The 20,462-nt window shown below is 40.6% G+C and overlaps 1 long non-coding RNA gene and 1 other non-coding gene across 2 annotated transcripts; one reads left to right on the top strand and one right to left on the bottom strand.

The window, feature by feature from the left end:
- The first annotated feature begins 10,773 nt into the window (after window positions 1-10,773).
- Window positions 10,774-10,882, top strand: LOC136490304 (small nucleolar RNA R71). Its single transcript, XR_010767594.1, has one exon. It is a non-coding gene; the product is annotated as a small nucleolar RNA R71 (small nucleolar RNA).
- Window positions 10,883-16,750: 5,868 nt separating this feature from the next.
- Window positions 16,751-19,387, bottom strand: LOC136485105 (uncharacterized). The gene is made up of 3 exons (XR_010766319.1): window positions 18,866-19,387; window positions 18,433-18,557; window positions 16,751-17,194 (listed from the first exon to the last, which is right to left on the bottom strand). It is a non-coding gene; the product is annotated as an uncharacterized lncRNA (long non-coding RNA).
- Between the last annotated feature and the right edge of the window lie 1,075 nt (window positions 19,388-20,462).

Raw genomic sequence — 20,462 nt, 5'->3', positions numbered from 1 at the left:
GAGAGCAACCTCTGTGACGCCGTTTGGGACATCGTGCAAGCGAACCACTAACATGGCACCCCTAGCATTGATGAATCCTGCCACGTACTCTACGACTGATCGAAGGCTTTTCAACTGGGCGGATAGATCTAGAAAGATTCAAGGAAGAGATAATCAAGATCTTGAAAACAAAAAACTAAGAAGAGACAGAAAATTGTGGTAGGCATCTTACCCATGATTCTAGCCTTGGCCTTGGCCAACCTCTCCTCCTCTTGGTCAGCCTCAAAGGGTGATCGGCGCTGAACCAAGATGGTCAGAGCCAATTCTACGATGGAGAGGTAGTCGACAAGCTTCTAGCCAGCCTGATCGATGGATGCGATCAGATCGTCATTATCGATTTGCTTCCTCGGGTAGCAGGGGAGCAGGCGGTGAATCATTGATGAAGACGACCCTGTAAGATGAGCGGAGTCGGCCCTAGGTTCTAAGATGATGGGAGCATCCCAGGTTGCACCCTCCTGATGACGAAGACGCTAGCGTGGTGACACAGACCCGTTAAAGGCCTCCTCAGCAGACCTCTTGTTGTTCTCCATGCCTTCGAACCTATGGGGAAGCAAAATCACACCAAAGACATAGAAGGTTTGGGACGAAGCAGGTTGTTTTTCAATCCATAGCCGTGGCCCGTATATATAGCCCAGGAGGTGAGAAGATAGGCTTCATCGGAGTTATGGAGTTAAAGTCTGATATGAAAATGGATCGACACTCCAAAAATTCAAGGATGGATCACGAAGAGATAATAGATTCGAACTTATTGCTTCCCATAATTACAAAATATCATGGGATTGATACGAAAGGTTTACATTAACTGACGATCAACCCGCTAAGACTTCTTTGGATTGAAGAGAGTTCGGATCCCCACAAGGCCGAAGGTCATCATGGACCAAGACATATCGGCCCGCTGATAGAAGTGCATCAGGGAAGAGAAAAGGCTGCCTACTTTAAAGATACCCAAATATCCAACTGATTCCTCAGTGGCTAGGAAACTATGGGAAAGAAAGCCGCCTGCTAAAGGACACCCATTTCTCGGTGGCTGGGAAACCGTGGGAAAGAAGTCTGTGGTTTCCCCGATGAGCATTTGACAAGGCGAACAAGGGAAAGGTGTCCACATATTTTAGCCCTTCCAAACACTAGAACAACTCTACGATCATGGTGAGAAAACTCAGGTGATGTCACAAGAGTTCTTCTAACCATAGTGGCTGATCCTCTTGCTCGATAAGGCGCTAAAATGAGTGACACAATCACCCTATGCACAAGAATTCTTCTAACCACTCAAGACCCTCATAGCAAGGAATTAGACCATGGAGGGTCTGGCGGAGCCAAAGCCACTTGAGGAAGCAAGCAGAAGAGAAGCATAACTGAGTTGTTCAGTCGCTCTCACCAAAGTTGGATAGACATTTATAGTCGATCTAGAAAGATGGATCCAAGCGCTCGTGAAACAATGGTGTTATCCTGAAGCTTTGAAGCATGGGCTCATAAGCAGGCAAGGACGGTGACAGATAGTAGGCCCCAGATCAAGATTCTCTACCCATGACCATGGACCTATCGGCGGTACATACGTGGTAATTTTGGAATAAAATTACTTTTATCCCAAAATTGGGGGCATGTGTTTACACCAAAATTTGGGAAGAAGAACGTAGAAACTCGAAGCTTCCAAGATTATGTCATCAATGAATCGATTGCATAAGGACCGATATCAGCTGATTCAGATGCGGCACTAGAATCAACTCTCTTCGAATGACATCAACAGATGACGACAATGAGCTACGGTTGGCATCGGGAAATACACATCGGACTCTACAAAAAGAAAAATATTAGGGTCCAAGTTATCTTAAGTTAGGAATGTTTCCTTTTAGACCAAAGATTGTAATGAGTCGTACTTGGGGAGGATTCATGCTTAGGCTCTGGGTATAAATATTAAACCCCGGCTATTGTAAAAGGACATCCAATCAATCAATAAAAGTTACTTTTTTGGCTTTATGCCAACCCTTAGGAGTAGGAGTAGTGTAGATCTCAGCGAGTTCTTCAACAAGCAGGGCTGCATCGGTCCAGTCGACCTTTGGCTTGTCTGTGAGTACCATTATGGCTTATACTTATGTTTGTACAGCTGCATCAGTTAAATTTGACCTCCACTGTGAACTCTAGTATAAGCTAGTTATCGACTCTTATCTAGTTCAAGTACGGCTGCATCGGTTAAGTTCGACCTCCACTGCTCGAATTAGATTAAGGTCAAATTATCGGCTCTACCTAAGGGTGGCGTCCTTCGGGTAGATTCATTAAGTTACCGATCTTGCTGATGTTTCTTATTGTTATTAGTTTTCAACAACATCAACTTGCCCAATCGAGATCGATCTAGATCGACGTCACATCCTTTTAGTCCATCCATTGTTTTGTTACAATATGATGTTTCTTACTTTTAGCAACGGGTTATGTTTTATCGGTTGTTCTACTTCGATTTTGATCATGCATAGTATGCAGTTAAGGCACGTATGATCTTGAAGAGGTTTACTGGATAGTTAAATTTAGTCTATAGTTCGCTATTATGGCTGTAACAATCCGGTCGATCCCCATTGATGGCACTTTAGATCGGAGGATGATAGCTGGCAGATTTGTTCTCGATCAGTCGTGACCTTAACTGTTTGCTATGTCTGCATCGGCTAAATAGCCGATCGCCTATGCTCTAACGCCTACAGTGTGTCTCCATGATTATGTTAAATTGAATAGATCTGTTTACTTTAAAGGTTTGATTTGTTGTCTTTATCATGGCTACCATCGATCTGGTTGAACTCCACTGTTAGAGATAGCAGGTTAAGTCTGATGAGTTTATAGGTTTGTCCATGTTAAATAGTCGATTGTTCACATGTTGTAGTCCTTTTTTCACCTGAATCGGCTATTTCAGCCAATTCACCTGAGCTTTCACACGCATAGCGTGTCTTTCGGAGAGCCTGTCAATGTGTAGATGGTTTTTTGGATTCTTCGGTTTTGGTTTGTTATTATCATCATAGTTGCCATCGATCCAGTCGAACCTCACTGTTGATGGTAACAGATTAGATTTAGAGTTTTGTAGATCCATTCGTACTAAACAGTCGATTTGTTCGCATGCTATATCCTTTCTTGTTAGATTCATCGACTCAATGCTTTACACTGGCAATACTCACCTAGCTGATGATTTTACTGACATCTGCGTGCATTGTGCTTGTCAGTATAAAATCAATCGCGACCCATGAGCTTTGCAGTCCGTAAACAACCGATTTCTTCATGTATCGGTCATTTAATCAATTTTTCTCGTTTAGCTGCTCCCGAAGAGGCACACTTGGAACTATCTAGGCGAAGATCGGCATGTTTCACCTTAAATTACAAATAAACTTTCTCTCCTTATTAATTGCAAGACAAATTGACCGACACGCCTCGGGAGGAATTTGTAGGATTGGTTAGCCCTGCGTTAAAGCCAAGCAGATCTCCAGCCTTGCTCCATCAAGCAGATCCTTCTGGCTTGCTGTGTGCCTAGCACATCGATATGTTTTTGCGCCGACAGCTTGTCATGTTGTTTCTAAACATTTGGAGAACTTGTTGTTTTAGGTAGATGGATGCTAAATCTTTGGGTGTCTAATGTATGTGGCTATTGATGCAAACACTATGACATCTTTGAATGTATTGGAGTCATGCTAGACTAATGATTTATTTATATATGTTAAATATTAATAGCACAAGAATCATGTTTGAATGCTATTTGTTTATGTTGTATTAAATCTCAATTCTTCAAGAATTGTATGTAAAATCTCTATAATTATCATGTCCAGTTTTGGTAGACAGAAAAAGATGATTATTTGGTGTTGACAACACCGGTAGGAAAATTGTCATTTTTATCTGCTGGTGTCGCTCTAGAAAAAAATGATTTCATCATCAGTGATGTCTAATTTTCCTGTTGATTGATGTTGATAAATGTAGATTTCTGAAGCTCCCACCAGACATCCAAACGGATCTAAACCTGACCCCTTAGGTGACGTGTGGCATGCCATGAAGCATCCATCATGTAGCCGTCATGCTGACGCAGCGTGGACCGCTAACCAATGGGGGGGTTAGCCCACGCCCCACGTGCACCAGCCTTCTCCCCCATTCTATTGTTTTGTCTGCCTCCTTGACTTCTCCATTGGTGAGAGTTGGTGATCATTTGTGACAGACGGAGAGGAGTTGTCAGTGTAGCCGAATGCGTGTTGTCAATGTGATGGTTCCACTTGTCCACTGTATTGGATCTAGCACAAGTCCAAAGCTGCTTCTTCAGTATTTCCCCTCTGAAGCCTGCATCCCTGAAGTTGGCATGTAAGTGCCTTACCTAGAAATTGTGCTTAGGTTCAGGGAGCACTTCTACAATAGCTCGCATTAGTCCCTAACAGAAAGAAAAATGCACACATTAACATGCAGATGAAACCAGAGAATATATCATGAATGAATGAAACATGCTCACTTTTTGTTTATCAATCATAACAATCTAGGGACATGTATCGACAATACCCAAGTCATCCTTCTTCAATATATGAAGAAACCACTTCCAGCTAGCTTTGGATTCGACTACCACCACAACAAGTGCAATAGGATATATGGAATCATTAGGATCTATTCCTACTGCAGCAAAGATGATCCCACCAAATTTTATCTTAATATGACAACGATCAAAAAATAATATGGGCCTACATTTAGGGAGCCCCTTTTGCATGCATCTAGGGACATGTAACAGCAGGAGAAGTGCCTGTTCTCCAAATTCAGGAAACAAGTAATGCCTGGATTGCTTCTCCTCACTTCGTTCCCATAGTCCCACACTTGTTGTATTGAGTAGCATCATCACCCTAGATCTTCTTCATTGCTATCCTCCTGGCACTTGCCAACTTGCTCCTTGAAGGGGTCAAGTTCCATTCCCTCCGGACAGTTCATGCAAAGTTTGCCAGAGTCAATGTTGGTGTTTATTAACGTGTCACTTGTTTGAGTACTTAGCCACCTATTGTAAACCTATACCTCTAACTTTACTAGGTTGTCATCCCTAGTGTTGGTGCAGAGATATTTGTTGGTACTACATAGTATTACTACTAGAATAACACTAAGTAGTTCTTTATTAATTATGTGACTAGAGAGAATATATATAAATCTATGAACCAAAAGTATCCACAAGAGCACAGATAATATACCATTATAGAATTTTACCCGAGAGTATTTCAGGTATCGTTATTTATATTTTTACCACTGGGAAGGTCAAGCATGGTTATGTATTGATAACTTATACTATTGAAGGAGAAATAAACCATAACCAATGTTCTACTCATAACAGGGATAAGTCATAGGATAAGATATGTATATAATAAGTAATAATAATGATAAATCACTCAGAGCACTCCTTTCTATAGCATTAGCATGGTCAGGTAGAATATTAGAGGAATAATTCCTAAGTCATTCTTAATTACATGTCAAAGCATACATTTGATTAGTGCAATTACACATACTAATCATGGTAAGGTCATCATTATATCTACACCTAAGGGATATTACTAAGGAAGATTGAGGGCAGAGCTCGTTCTACCTTTGTAATCGGACCCTACTTGCACCTATATTCGGGGAGTGGACTACAAAGGACTCAATGGGAGTGTCACATCCGTGATCTACCACATGACCCAGAATATAGGGTGTATCCGTAGGTAAACAACATATAAGCACCACGCTTACACAATGTCGACCACCCACCCCGTGTACATCAGAGTGAGCGCTATATGAACTTTTGGATAAACACAATGATAAACTAGCTATACTAAGTATATAATCAAAGTAGACGTTGAACATCATAATGAAGAACATTAATAAGATGAACACTAAGGTTATCATAACAATTGTAACTAGCATATAAAAATAATGGAGAAACAAAAGAGAGAGGGGTACAAAGTTATACCAAACCATGCTCTTGACAAGATTGGGAATCCAAGCAAAGTCCTACTTGCCTCCCTCAAGATCTATCCTAACTAGCTATGCTACGGAGGAGGACGAGCTCTAAGGAGAGTAGGGTTTCTATCTTCTCAAATGACTTGATGACTTCTGATGCCTGGGGGAGGTAGGGGCTGGATTATATAGCCCTGAGGGTCCAACGTGAGCCCTTGGATCAAACCGACTTAAGCAATAGCCTAGATGCATCCTCAAAGGCGGTGGGAGACCGACATATGAAGCTGGCTGATAGGTGGGCCCAGGGGGGCGGGTGGCCCCAACTGCAGGCCAAGCGGCCCCACATGTTAGGAGGTGGCGCCCTACTTCGGTGATTTGCTTTCTGGAATCTTCTAGAGTCTTCCCACGTAGGTACCATAGCAGAACACCATATTTTGCTTTGACAATTAGGTCCACCTTGGCGGTTTTCTGATTAAACCCTGCTGGAAACACAAATTCACCAAAACTCATGGAATTTATTAGTTTAAACCCCTAAACCTTCATTGGTGATTATATTTATGCCCTTATACATGTTTAATTGATGGTTTAAATTGGTTGTTAACTACCATCAACAACTCCCCCAAGCTTATGTTTTGCTAGTCCCTTAGCAAAACTAAACTTAATAACTAAATTTAGAGTTTAAGGATTTTGAAAATATTGAAGCAACTCCTCAAAAGTACACATGCGTTCAAACAAGAATTCTCCTCTAGATTAGAATAAACTGATCTGACTTTCAAACTTTCCCATATTACCTTCAACCATGGGGCTTCTCAATCTTCACTTGGGTCTTGAGCAATTGAAAGACAGAATGATCAAGTCAAGCACTATGTCTCAAGTTCTTTGTTCAACCATTACTCTGGAGTTTTTATACATTTTCAAAATAAAACTTAGAGCTTACTATTGCATGACACTCTCAAGTCTCTCAATATATATGGTATTTGTGGATCCTCACCAAGACAATAGTGGTGTTATGCCTTTCTCTTCCTACATCTAAGCTTATGTGGAGCTCATAGGAGTGGAGAAAGCATAAAAGAGCATACTTGCAATACATATATGGTAAAGTCAAACCTCGGATCCAAAGAGAGTTGAGTCATACAATCAAATCAAGATGTGTATGTGTATAGATGTTTATGGTGGATATATATGGTGGCTAACCTAATTCTACTATGCTCCTTGAAAACATATCTCTCTTTTGAAACTTGGAAACAACTTTGCAAGAAACCAGGGGCTATCTTATTCATTTTCTTTTTTTCTTTTTTTTGGGCAGGCATCTAAGTACCCATTGTTTTCAATATCTCAAACACTTGTCCATTTTTTATCTCTCTTTTTTATGAATAACTTTTGCATAGCCCCATGCTTCTTTTTCTACAATGAAAACTTTTGAGAGATAGCAAGAAGAACTTGGAGCATTTATTTGGTGGATATATATGAAGAATATTTTTGGTGTTCACTCCTAGTGTAGGAGTAAAATATTTTTGGGTGGATCTAGATGGAATGGCATGTTGTTGCCCCTACCCCTAGTGTAGGAGTAGTGCATAATTAGATGGTGTGTACGTGATCTTGACTTTAAGATCATGAAAAACCTCTCATAAGGCATCAACAAAGCTTGACTAAACTCAATGCAAAACAAGCAGCATATATGAGTGAAAGTTTTCCTAGTCTAAATATCATTTATGGCTCTAGTAGGAAGTCAAGCTTTGTCATACAAGGAACTCATCATGAAGCATTTTTATATTTTTCAAAAGATACATCTCCAGAACTCTAGTATCACTTGGAACAAGATAAACAACAGCTCAAACCTTCTCATATCATATCTGTCAATTACCTAGACTTAGCTTAAGCATATGCTACCCACGAGTTTTAAGTTCAGAGTAAATTCTTATATCAAAACAGTCGTATCCAAAACTCTAGAGAATTCAAGGCTGAAAACTAGGTACTTGAAAGGAATTACGACAGAGCAACTAGTCATCATTTCCATTGCAAGAGATTATCCTTAGAGCTCATTTTATTTAACTCCTAAAAACTAGACACACACTTTTTATTTTGCTTTCATAATTTAAGATCACACCTTAATATATATATATAGCTAACATAAATTTTTATTTTATTTTTGTTTGTTATGCATCTTTTTATGACTTTAGCAAATATATAGAAAACTCAAAGATAGTAAAACCAAAAAGGGAAAGAAATACTTAGCTAGATACATGAAGGATGCTCCTCCCCCAAGTTGGATGTTGTCGTGGTCTTTCTTAAAATCTCTCTCATCCTTCCAGAAGTAGCTTTCCTCATGTAGCGGGTGTAGCAACGGCTCAGGAATATGTTTTTCAGATGGATGACTTTACTCTTTATCATCCTGCAAAATATTCCAACAAGAACACAAAAACTCATGGCATAGATTAAGATAAGGGGTTAGCGGTCAGCCATTCAGAGATTTGTTATCCTTGGAGTTTAGATAGATTTCCTAATTGCCAAAGTTCTAGCAGGATGTCTATTAATATATTTTTGGATTTTCTTATTTATATAATGTAGAAACAAAATATATATGCATGTGTTTTTTTATTTTTATGCCACCATGGTGAATATTCTCACAGACTTTTACACACTGCAGATTTATTCACATGGGGCTTTAGGCTTTATGATGCAATGATGTAATGAAGTAATTGAACTTTTATTTTTCTTTTCTAAATGCAATGATAATGCAGAAAAGTAAATATGCTAAAGTGAAAAGTAATTTATGCAATGCTAAAAGTAAATATGGATAACTACCGATGTTATGTCATGGTCAGGGTTTGGATTTTTAAGTCCTCCGAACAGGACTTGGCTGGAGAAGAGTCCTTTACTTTACAGGTGCATCATCCGGTCTCGAAGATGGAGACCCTGATGATTGCACCTCTTATGACTCTAGTGATGATGTTACCTTCTCCTTCCACACCTGCTTCATCTGTGGACTTCCTTGGCTGCTCATAAGTAGTGTAACTATTAAAATAATAGCGTACCTTTTCTCCAGTGAATTGGAAGTGGACTTGTCCAGATCCGACGTAGATGATCGTGTTGGTGGTGTTGAGGAACGGTCTTCCAAGAATGTTGGGTGTATCATCTTCTTCTTCACCCATGTCCAGAACCATGAAGTCGGTAGGGGCATAGTGATCATGTATTCTTACCATAATATCTTTTGCTATCCCCTCCAGGAATCGAATTGATTGGTCTGCCATCTATAATTGCATATATGTAGAGAATAAAGGTTCATCACCGAATAAATATTCATACATTACCTTGGACATTATGTTGACCCCCAATCCAATGTCGCAGAAGGTCTTGTGGAAGATTCTTTTTCCAATGGTACACTTGATCATTGGTATGCCAGGATCATCCTTCTTAGCAAGGAATGGTGAAGCGAGGAGGTGGTCGTACTCTGATTGGAGTGTGTTGATCATGTTGATTGTCTCTTCTTGTAGTTGTCTGGCTTTGTTCTTCCTCCTTCTCCTGTTGTTCTTCTTGGCCACTGTTGTCACTTTAGGTAGGTACAGTGTCTGTGGATGTCTAGGAGAATGGTGTATATGATTATTGAACGAGAACTTCTCCTTTTTATCCTTGATTGTGAAGCAAATCTTGGCACTGTCCGCATAGATGATGGCTTTTGCCATGCTTAAGAAAGGTCGGCCCAAAATAATGGGTGCCCTTACATCTCCACCTGTTTCCAAAACCGCAAAGTCTATGGGAACATATGATTGTCCCACTCGAATAATGGCATCTTTAAGAATTCCCTTGGGGTAATAGAGTGACTGATCTATAAGCTGCAAACGCATATTTCTGTACAACAAAGCATCTCCATTAATTCGATCATAGATTACCTTAGGCATGATGTTGACACTTGCTCCGAAGTCACAGATAACTTCTTAAAAAATGTGAGGTCTAATGGCGATGAGGATGATAGGTCTTCCTAGATCGTTCTTCTTCTTAGGCAAGGTATAATCTATCCACCTTCCCATCGATGGCTTCGTGTAGTAGTAAGCTACATTATGAATATCGACAAGATTTGTAGTTTCTAAATCTTCTAGTTGCCCCAGAATCTTACCTTTATCGGATGGAGGAATAGCAACCGCCAGCTGAGCTATTTGTGATTCTATCATTTTATTAAAGCTATGCTGGTTCTTAATGGCAGAAGCAAAGCTATCCATTCTATTATTTAGGTTCTCTAGAATTTTATCATTGGAAGCTACCTTTCTAGATAATCCCTCCATAATTTTGGATTGACAAGCAATTAATTCTCTTAAGGATGGTTAACTAAAATTATTAAAATTATTACCTTGATAGTTACCTTGATAATTACCTTGGTAGTTCGGCCTTTATTGCTGGTTCCATCCTTGATTTTGCTGAGGATGAGAGTAATTGTTGTTGTTGACAAAATTCACATCCTCTTGGGTTTGAGGACAGTTGTTCCCTGAATGCCTAGTGTTGCCACATACTTCACATGTTATGCGAGAATCATGAATGTGCATGACTTCTTGCTTCTTATTGGCTCGATCTTCAAGCTTCTTCATTAGTAGATCCATCTTGGCAGACAACATGTCTACTTCCTTGAGTTGATATATACCTCCACCTCTTTTGTGGGTTTGAGCACGTTCTTCATTCCAGCCTTGGTTGGAGGCCATCTTCTCCACAAGAGTGGTCACAGCTGGAAGTATAAGTGACATGAATGCACCTCTAGTAGCAGCATCCATAGTCTCACGGGTCCTGTTGGTCAACCCATGGTAGAAAGTCTATATGAGTAGCCAATTCTCCATCCCATGATGAGGGCATTCTGCAATATAATCTTGAAAGCGTTCCCATGCCTCGGGGATAGATTCATCATGTTGTTGCTGAAAGCTTGAGATTCTCCCACGTAGAGCATTGGTCTTGCCTATGGGAAAAACTTTGCTAGAAAGGCAGTGGAGCAGTTATCCCATGTAGTGTTTCTATCTTTATTGGCGTAGAACCATTGCTTCGCCTTACCCAAGAGTGAAAATGGGAAGAAGCAAAATAGTATGGCATCCTGGGTTACTCCTTTGATGGTGAAGGTGCTGCAGATCTCCAGGAAGTGTTGGAGATGTGCACTCGCATCTCTATGTGCCTTTCCACAAAACTAGTTTACTTGCACCATATTGATGAGAGCTGGCTTGAGCTCGAATTCATTATCCTCGACATTGATTGTCGGTCCAGTACGGATGTTGGCCGTAGTTGGAGCAAAGAATTCACGGAGAGTCATGTTAGTCATGGCTTCAAATTCTGTTGTTAAGCTTCGCCTTATATGGTTGTCTTCCGAGTTTAATGCTAAGACTTTCTTAAGCTCAGCTTTGGTCTTCCTAATTAATGCTTCTGGATCTTCAATGTAGTTTGTCGGAAGGTTAAAACCAGCCATACATTACCCAGCATAAGATACACAAGTAGACAAAGAACTAGCTAAGTGTTGTTCGCAGCCAATCTTTTGGGGATATAGTCTGCGACATATATATATATATATATATATATATATATATATATATGCAACAATGATATTAAACTAATTACACTTATTTTTTAGCATAAAAAACAAAAGATGTTGAAAAATATTTCATACAAAAGCTAGAACAGGGAATCGCGGAATGGCCACATTAGGAGCAAATGGCTCATCGCTAGGGTGGAAACCTTGTTCTTGTGGTGGGGGAGGTCCGTTGTTCATACCACCTGATCGATAAAATACAAAAAAATATGAACATAAAATATATGCACAAAAAATTCTTCCAAGTAAAATATGGCAACATAAATAAATATAGATCGATTGCAAGGAATAAGAATATATATAAATGTAGAATACAAAAAAAACATGAATATAAATATAGATCAAATAAATATAGATAGAATATTGGAGAAGACAACATATCAATACCAATGAAAATTGCAAGATCCATAACCAAATCACGTAGAGAGAATGGATTTCTTGAGAAGTAAGAGTGAAATGTGAGAAATGAGAGTGTGAGAGTTCGTGGGTGTGTGGGATCAAGTATGTGGCCAGCGGTTTGTTTTATATAGGGGGCATGGACATCACTGTCGGTTTTCAATTACAACCGATAGTGAAAGTGAATATCACTGTCGGTTTTTAAATAGAACTGATAGTGAAAGTGAATATCACAGTCGGTTTTTAAATAGAACCGACAGTGAAGGTGCATATATGTAAAGGACCATGGGAAAGTTTTAACGACTACGATATATTTATTTAGATAGAGTACAGAAATACATCAAAAAATAACAAAAATATTAGAAATAAATTGCATATATGATAACAAAGACCTTACACTAAAATTACATATATGATAACAAAGACCTATTTGCGTACAGGTCAATGTTACAATCAATGTGTATCAACACATTATAATTTAACCACATCAGTAACATTCTTCTAGCACCAACTAGGGTCAAACAACAGCGCCAAGGTGGTCTACGAGCTATACCAATTGGTGATGACAAGGTGGCATCGATGAATCCATGCCTCTATTGTACATGGCCTTTTTCTCGGTAAAGTCCAGAGTAGAGCACACTAGATTCAGCTCAGCACCGCACCGATGAACCAATGCCACTCTGGGATAGGAAATTGCCCAAAGCACACTAGGTAGGCCGAGCACAGAGGATGCCATGTCTATCTGAACATACAGTTCAGAGCGCACCGCAGCGGATGGCTCTATGAACCCTGCGGCGTCTCCAATCTTCGGCGTTGCTCTATCTTCAGTAGCATTCTTCTAGTACCCCTTTTGTGCACCATTTTGGTGGACTACAACGCATAACGATATCTGTATGTGGAGGGCTTTCTCCCATAGAGAGGCCATGTATATGGAAACTAGCAAGCAGAGAACGATCTAGAAAAATAAACAGCAAACAAACAGATAGCCTGTTCGTTGGTTGGTTTCTGGGCTGATAAGCTCAACCGGTGCTGGTTTGTTGTGAGAGAAAAATACTATATCATGGTTGATAAGCCCTAGCTAAAACCAACAAGCCGTGGAGAGGCTCCCTAGCAGTGCGCCATTTTATAGGCTAGCTGTCGTGGTAGGTGGGAGCAGTGCTCCTGCTGTGGTGATCAGCGGGAGCACTGCTGGCCTATGGAGGGAATATTCTTATCACTGTCGGTTTTGATAAAAAAAACAGCAGTGATAGGGGTCATTAGTGCCGGTTTTTAGAACCGACAATGATTCCATGTATCACTGTCCGTTTTTATGAAAAACTCAACAGTGATAGGCCTGGCAAAGTAGCTGCCGCTGCCGCAGACGCTCAACTTTTATTTTTTTAAAAGCAGAGCCACTGTCGCGGGCTCTGGATAAAAAAAATTCTCCCACATGGGTTTCGAACCAAGGGAGTGAGAAAGAGGGATTAGAGGCTTAATCGCTGCGTTAAAAGAGGATTTACGTTAGGAAATATTTTGTTATCATTTTTATAGTTTAAGTTGAGGTTCATTTAATCCAATATAAATAAAAAAGTTTGCCGCACCTTGGATTCAAACCAAGGGCGCAGGCTTCACAGTAGTTGGCTTTTACCGCTGCGCTATGATAGGGAGTACGTCAAGGTAGGTTTTCTTTTTTGTTTTATCCTCTAAATGGGAGTTAATTAATTCGAGGTCCAGATTATAGGGCCTTAACCGTTGCTCTAGCATTAGGGATTACGTCAGTTTAGGTTATGTTTTTTTCTTTTATCCATTTAGTGCATGTAAATACATACAATTTATTGTAAAATAATATAAATATTTGTGTCTTGATTATTTAATTCCATGATAATTAATTAATGGTCTATAATTATCAAATAATACTGTTTCTGAACATCATCTCAATATTTGATTACATAGTCAATTATTTAATTTTAGAGAAGTGCACAAAATATAAATTAGATTATATAGTTGGTGAACAACGTCCGAATAATGATTACATAGTTAACAATAATCTAACTATCAACGTCCGAATAATGATTACATAGTTAACAATAATCTAACTATCTTTAGGTGCATCAACAATGAGGGTCTCATTGTGATCGAGCCGTACATAAGAAGGTTCGTCACCCTCTTGAAGGATAGGTAGGGGTACGTTCGCCCCGAATGGAGGCATTTCCTGATAGCCCCTGTAGTCTTCTTCGTCTGTCACTCCATCGATACCGATAATCTTCCTTTTCCCATCTAGGACTACTTTTAGCCTTCGTTTTGTCTTCTTGTCCCTTACATAGAAGACTTGCATCACATCTCTTGCAAGGACGAAGGGGTCGTCTCTATATGCGGTCTTAGTGAGATCAACGGTAGTGAACCCTTCACTGTCAGCGTTGATTTCCCCAAGCCAGACCCACTAGCAGTGAAAAAGAGCTGCCTTCAATAGACCGTAGGCTAGCTCCCATATCTCCTCTATGAAACCATAGTATGTCGCCTGCACATTGCCGTTTTCAATGTGAGCATCAAAACGAACACCATAATTTTGGTATGTGCTCTTTCCATCTTGCTTTTTTGTGTAAAATGTGAATCCATCGATCTCATACCCTTAGTACTTAAGATATGTACTCGAAGGTCCCTTGACTAAGGCATCCAGTTGATTACCCAACTTTATTCCAAGCAAGCAGCATCGCAACCAGTTGATAAATTCCTCCTTATGTTTTTATCTAGCCAAGCCTATGACCTGCTCGGATACAGAGTTTGTAGCGATTGCCTGTACTCGTCAATGTATGGCATCACACCCTCGGCTTTCTAGAGAACAGCAAACTGTGCCTGTCTGAAAGAAACAGGGTTATCTACTATAACAGATTTCTCCCCGATCGTTCCTTTCCCACGTAGTCTTCTCTCGTGATGAGATTCTAGAACTCTGACCCTTATGATGTCCAGATAATATGTGCAGAACTCAATGGCCTCCTCCATTGACCATCCTTCAACCATGCCCCCTTCTGGCCTGAATCTGTTCCTAACATACCTCCTAAAAACTTTCATCGGGCCAATGGCTCTAATTTGGTCAACAAGATGAATGAGCAGATGCAATGAGATATCAAAGTAAGTTAGCGGGAAATATATCTCAAGCCAAACGAGGGTTTTGGCTATGTCCTGCTGCAGCTGCTCTAGCATGGACACATCAATGACTTTTTTTGAGATCACGTTGAAGAACGAGCACAACTTTATGATTGGGGCACGGACCTTTGGGGGGAGGATACCACGCAGGGCAATAGGGAGCAGTTGAGTCATAATGACATGACAGTCATGGGCCTTCAGAGGGCCATAGTTGAACTTGAGTTCTCTCATGTTCACTGGCCTCTTCAGGTTTGCACAGTAGCCCGTCGGGACTTTGAGTTCATTGAAGAAAGAAATAAGCGCCCGCTTTTCTTCCTTCTTCAATGTCCATGACGCAACCGGAAGTTCGAACTGGCCATTCTCTAGCTCCACGAGATGTAGCTCCTTCCTAATTCCCAAGTGTTGCATGTCTAGGCGTGTGACTAGTGAATCCTTTGATGCCCCCCGATGTCCATCAAGGTGTTAAGCGTGTTAGCACACACGTTTTTAGTGATGTGCATGGGATCAAGACAGTGGCATACACTCTGAAATGGCTAGTAAGGTAGTTTCTAGAAAACCAATTTTTTTCTTCCAAACACTCTCATCAGGCGTTGCTACTGCATTGCCCCCCTTTCCAAGGACAACCTCTAGTTTGTTGAGTTCTCGAAGTATCGCAGGCCCGTCTTGATATTTTGGAGCTAAGCATTTCTCAATAATACCGTTGAAATCTTTTCTGTTCCTATGGTAAGAGTGATCCTCAGATAGAAACCTACGGTGTCCCATATAAACTATCTTTGAGTTATTTGGTAGATTTACCGCATCGGTATCGTCCAAGCACTCGACACATCTAGTATAGCTTTTTGTCTTCTCTCCAAACAACAAACCTTGACCTGGTAGGTTGGTGATTGTAGCGATAAGTACTCCCTTGATCATGACATGTTCCTTTTTGTACTCGTCCCAAACATCCGGCACACCCTTTTCAAACATCTACACTAGTTCATCGATCACTGGTTCCAGAAACACATCGATGTCATTCCCAGGTTGTCTTGGCCCTTGGATCAGTAGTGGCATCTGGATGTATGACCGCTTCATACAGACCCAAGGTGAAAGGCTGTATATACAGAGTGTCACTGGCCAGGTGCTATGATTGCTTCTAACCTGGTCAAAAGGATTCATCCCATCTCTGCTCAAAGCAAACCAAAGGTGCCTTACCTCTCCACCGATATCCTTATAGAACATAGTATTAACAATCCTCCAGTCATGCCCATCGATGGGGTGCCTCATCATTGTATCTTTCTTACGCTATTTGCCATGCCAGCGCAACAGCTTAGCTGACTTTGCACATGCAAACAGCCTATGCACCCGAGGAGCTATAGGGAAATACCAAACGACCTTTACGGGACCTCCTCTGGTCTGGGTACCCTCATCTGACAGCCCTTCCTTGTACCAAGAGCTTCACACTTGGGGCACTTGTCTAAGTCTTTGTATATGCAATCATTGGAACACGTGTAGATCTTTTCAACCTCGAGGCCGATGGGGCAGATCATTTGCTTGATCAAGTATGTCTTTTCTGGCAACTCATTTTTTTGGGAGCATTTTTCTTATTATACCTAACAACTGATTGAAGCCTTTATCGCTCAATCTGTTTGTCGATTTGAACTCTAACAACATGATGTCGGCTTCCAGTTTGCTCATTGGACAATTCTTATACAATGGTGTTTTGCCATCTTGTCTCATTTTCTCTAGCTTTCTCAGCTATCTTTCACTAAGACATCCGGTCTCTACATTACGTAGTAGCTGAGAAATGCCATCATTATCCTCGGTGTCGTCAGCTAGCGTGTTCCTAAACACATTATTTACTGTGGCCATAGGTTCCGTGTTGACACTGGGTTCCTCGTCAACATCATGGATGGCTACGATAGGCATGTCCACATCATCATCGTTTTCATGCGGAACATTCACACCAACCTCGCCATGCATAGTTAGTTTAGCATGAACCCCTGGTAATCAAGTACGATCGTATAGACTCCATTTGACGAAAGTTTCTTTGATTCTTGTAATCTTTGCATGGGCAGAAGACGGGGTTCTCATTCCTAGCATGGGCTTTGGCATCGGTGATAAACTGGCTGACGCCATGCATGTACCATTTGTCTGTTCAGAACAGATGCATCCACTCTCAATCCATCTCTGCACAAAAAATATTGAGACAGTAATTACAAAGAATTAATAAGAAATCGAGCTTTATGAATAACAATTGTAGCTCGTAAGTACCATTTTTGGAAAACATTATTGTACACGAATTATTGAAAAATTGAAATTGGTTGCCCGGACCTGTAAATTGAAAATCATAGTAAAAAAAACAATTATTGCACAATAATGAAGAACAACTATTCTACTCGATGCCACATAAAAATAGAGACACTTATTTTTAAAAAGATTAAAATTGGAGACATGATCATGAACAACAATGTAGCTCCAAACAATGCCCATATAAATTGAAAAACGCAGCCCCATAGAAAATTATTGCACAATAATGAAGAATAACTATTCTACTCCATGCCACATAAAAATGGAGACACTAATTTTTAAAAAAAAGTCTAAAATTGGAGACATGATCATGAACAACAATGTAGCTCCAAACAATACGTTGTCATGTGATACATAGATTAATTTTCTCAACAAATTGTAAAAGAATCTACTCTACTTCTAAGAACTAATTATAGCATCACATACTAACAATGATGATCTTGACCACCATGGAATAATTAGCTAGGAATTTAAATGTGTTCGTAGACACCAATCTTTTGGATAATAGATTCACCACAATTTAAGCCTTGCACAAATGTCCAATTGCAAAAGTGCTCTCTAAAATGGAGAAAGAACTAGAATGAGAATCGAGCAATGTAGCCATCAAAACGAAGCTAATTAAGCAATAAAATCAACCGAGTGGATTTTTGTTAGTAACCTTAAAGCAAAAAGATCAAGCCATTCTTCAAAATTCAAGCGCTAGCTTCATGGTGAAGAGCAGCCGCAACAATGGAGGAAAGGGCCCAAACAAGCGTCTCTGTTCTTGGGGTGGAAGAGAGGAGGAAGGAGAGGATGGTTGCAGCCTTTTTATGCCGTAAGCTTATCACCGCCGGTTCTTGGCTAGAACCGACAGTGATAGAGCCCAATCGTTTTCGGCTCTTGGGTTGAACCGGCAGTAATATGTGGTCGTCAAGCCACTATCGGTTAGAGACATAAACCGGCAATGATAGTTGTCATCACTGTTGGTTCGGTCACATCCCAAATTAATTTCTGGTTTTCAGAGCAAAGAACCGGCAATAAAGGATCAACACTGCCGGTTTTCCTAATTCCGGCAGTAATGAGGCCGACAGTGAAGTGTTATGTAGTAGTGGCGGAAGAGCTTGTTCCGGCCTTCTTACCTGGAGAACTTGCCACATAGGGCACGGCAGATGATGTCGTTGGCGAACGCGTTCATCATCTCACTCAAATCCACCTCCGCGTTCATGGCCGCTGCCTCCCTGAGCTTGTCCAGCACTAGGCGCACCTGTTATCATATATGAATAATTAAATAATAAATGTTTGAGGGATGAAAACGGATGTAAACATTATTACAATATAGAAAATGAAAATGGTCAGTACAGGATTTTTCTACATTTTATTAATTATAAAGAGTAAAAAAATGGTTGTGAAGCCAATTGAAAATGACAAATTTTTAAGTTTAGCTAAATTCGAAAATGGTATCGTAATATAGAAAACAGTATCATAATATAGAAAATAGAAATGGTCCTGTCCGTTTTCAAAACGAGTGCATATATATGCATGCATGATGAACACTGAGCAAATAATTGTTACCTCTTCCTGGCGGGCATGGTGGTACGAGTTCACCTTCTTGACGGTGAGCAGGTGCGTGGTGAGACGAGCTTCCTGACCTGACGCCAGTGCTCGTCATAGGGGGCGAAGGCGACGTTGGAGGACCCGTACACGAGGTCGTCGAACAGCAACGACGCCGGCCGCGAAGCGAAGACGTGGTCGTGCGTCCGCAGGATCGCCTGCGCCGCGCGTGCGAAGGACACGACGAGGTTCAGACCGTGCCGAGGCGCAGGAGCATGAGGCCGCCGCCACCGCGGTCGTCGTGCTTGGCGGCGAGGTCACGGAAGGAGACGTGCGGACGGTCGCCGACCAGGAGCAGGTGGCCGATGATAGGCAGTCCCGGAGGGGACAGCGGGAGCTGCCGTCTCTGCTTGTCGTTGCTGCGGGGGAGGGGACGGCGGGAGGCGAGTAGGAGCAGCAGCACGCAAGGGACGATCAGCAAGAGTAGCCATTGCCATTGTGCTAGAGGTGTGGTCGTCGCATCCATGAATAATTGGTATACCACATTCGTGTGATGAGACGCCATGGATGTTGCCGGTTAGTGAGGTAGATATAGAAATATATGTCCATATATAGATACGTCTTCGTCTCATTAGTACAGTGAGATAATCCGGTGGGCTACGGAAACGTGACTTTGTGGAATGTAACGAAAGATACTGAAAAAGATGTTACGTCGTTTAACGAAATGTTGTCTAGTTTGTGGAATCGTTGACCACTAGTATGGGGTCGATATTCGCTGGCGGGTACATTTCAATCGATCAAAATACCGTTCAGTTCAATCATGCAAGCATCAAGGTACGTTAATCGTCATAACATGCGTCACATATAGTCAAGGTTCGATTTGAGGTAAATACAAGCCGTGCACAGTAAATTTCTATATATGACACTCACAATTGGGAACCCTGACTATATGTGAATCCTTCCTTATTTTGACATTCACAATTGACTCAGGACAACTTCCATTTTACGCTAGATAGTCTAAGGATCAAAAGGGGTTGGAGCTTCCGGTGTGAAAAGTATGTTAATCTATATGATTTTTTTTACCTATATTCATTTTTTTCTTTATGCAAGTCACTTATGTGTATTTTGAATATGCATTTAGTTCAAACACTAGCTTAATCTACCGTGTCTCTTCTTGCAGTATGTCTCTTATGATGCCATAAATCTAGATTTTTATCTTTTCAATTTTTAATCTTATTAGTTGCTACAAATTTTTTAGTCCCAAGTTAAGCTGAAACTCATGTGTTTATTGCATCTTTTATTAACTCTCATTTTGTATTTTATTGAAAATAATGATTTTAGGACACATACTACACTCTTAAATATTATAACGGCATAATGGTTATTTAGAACTTGCACCATGTCACTTAAGATCAGTGGTTGACCTTGCAGTGATATCTAAGATGAGATAGCAGTGTTAACCTCAAGAAGATATTAATACTTAAGCCATATAATTATTGTTTACTGGAAAGGAATCCGAAACATCATGTAGTTATAACCATCTTTGGTCTACACTAACCTTTCTCATTTCTTAATGTGTTTCAATTTTCTATCACTACGCCAGATTTGCACATCACTG

Source organism: Miscanthus floridulus, chromosome 10 (assembly GCF_019320115.1).
Source record: "Miscanthus floridulus cultivar M001 chromosome 10, ASM1932011v1, whole genome shotgun sequence".
Classification (NCBI taxonomy): domain Eukaryota; kingdom Viridiplantae; phylum Streptophyta; class Magnoliopsida; order Poales; family Poaceae; genus Miscanthus; species Miscanthus floridulus.
The sequence above is the reverse complement of the archived record's forward strand: the minus strand, read 5'-3'. Positions and strand labels throughout refer to the sequence as shown.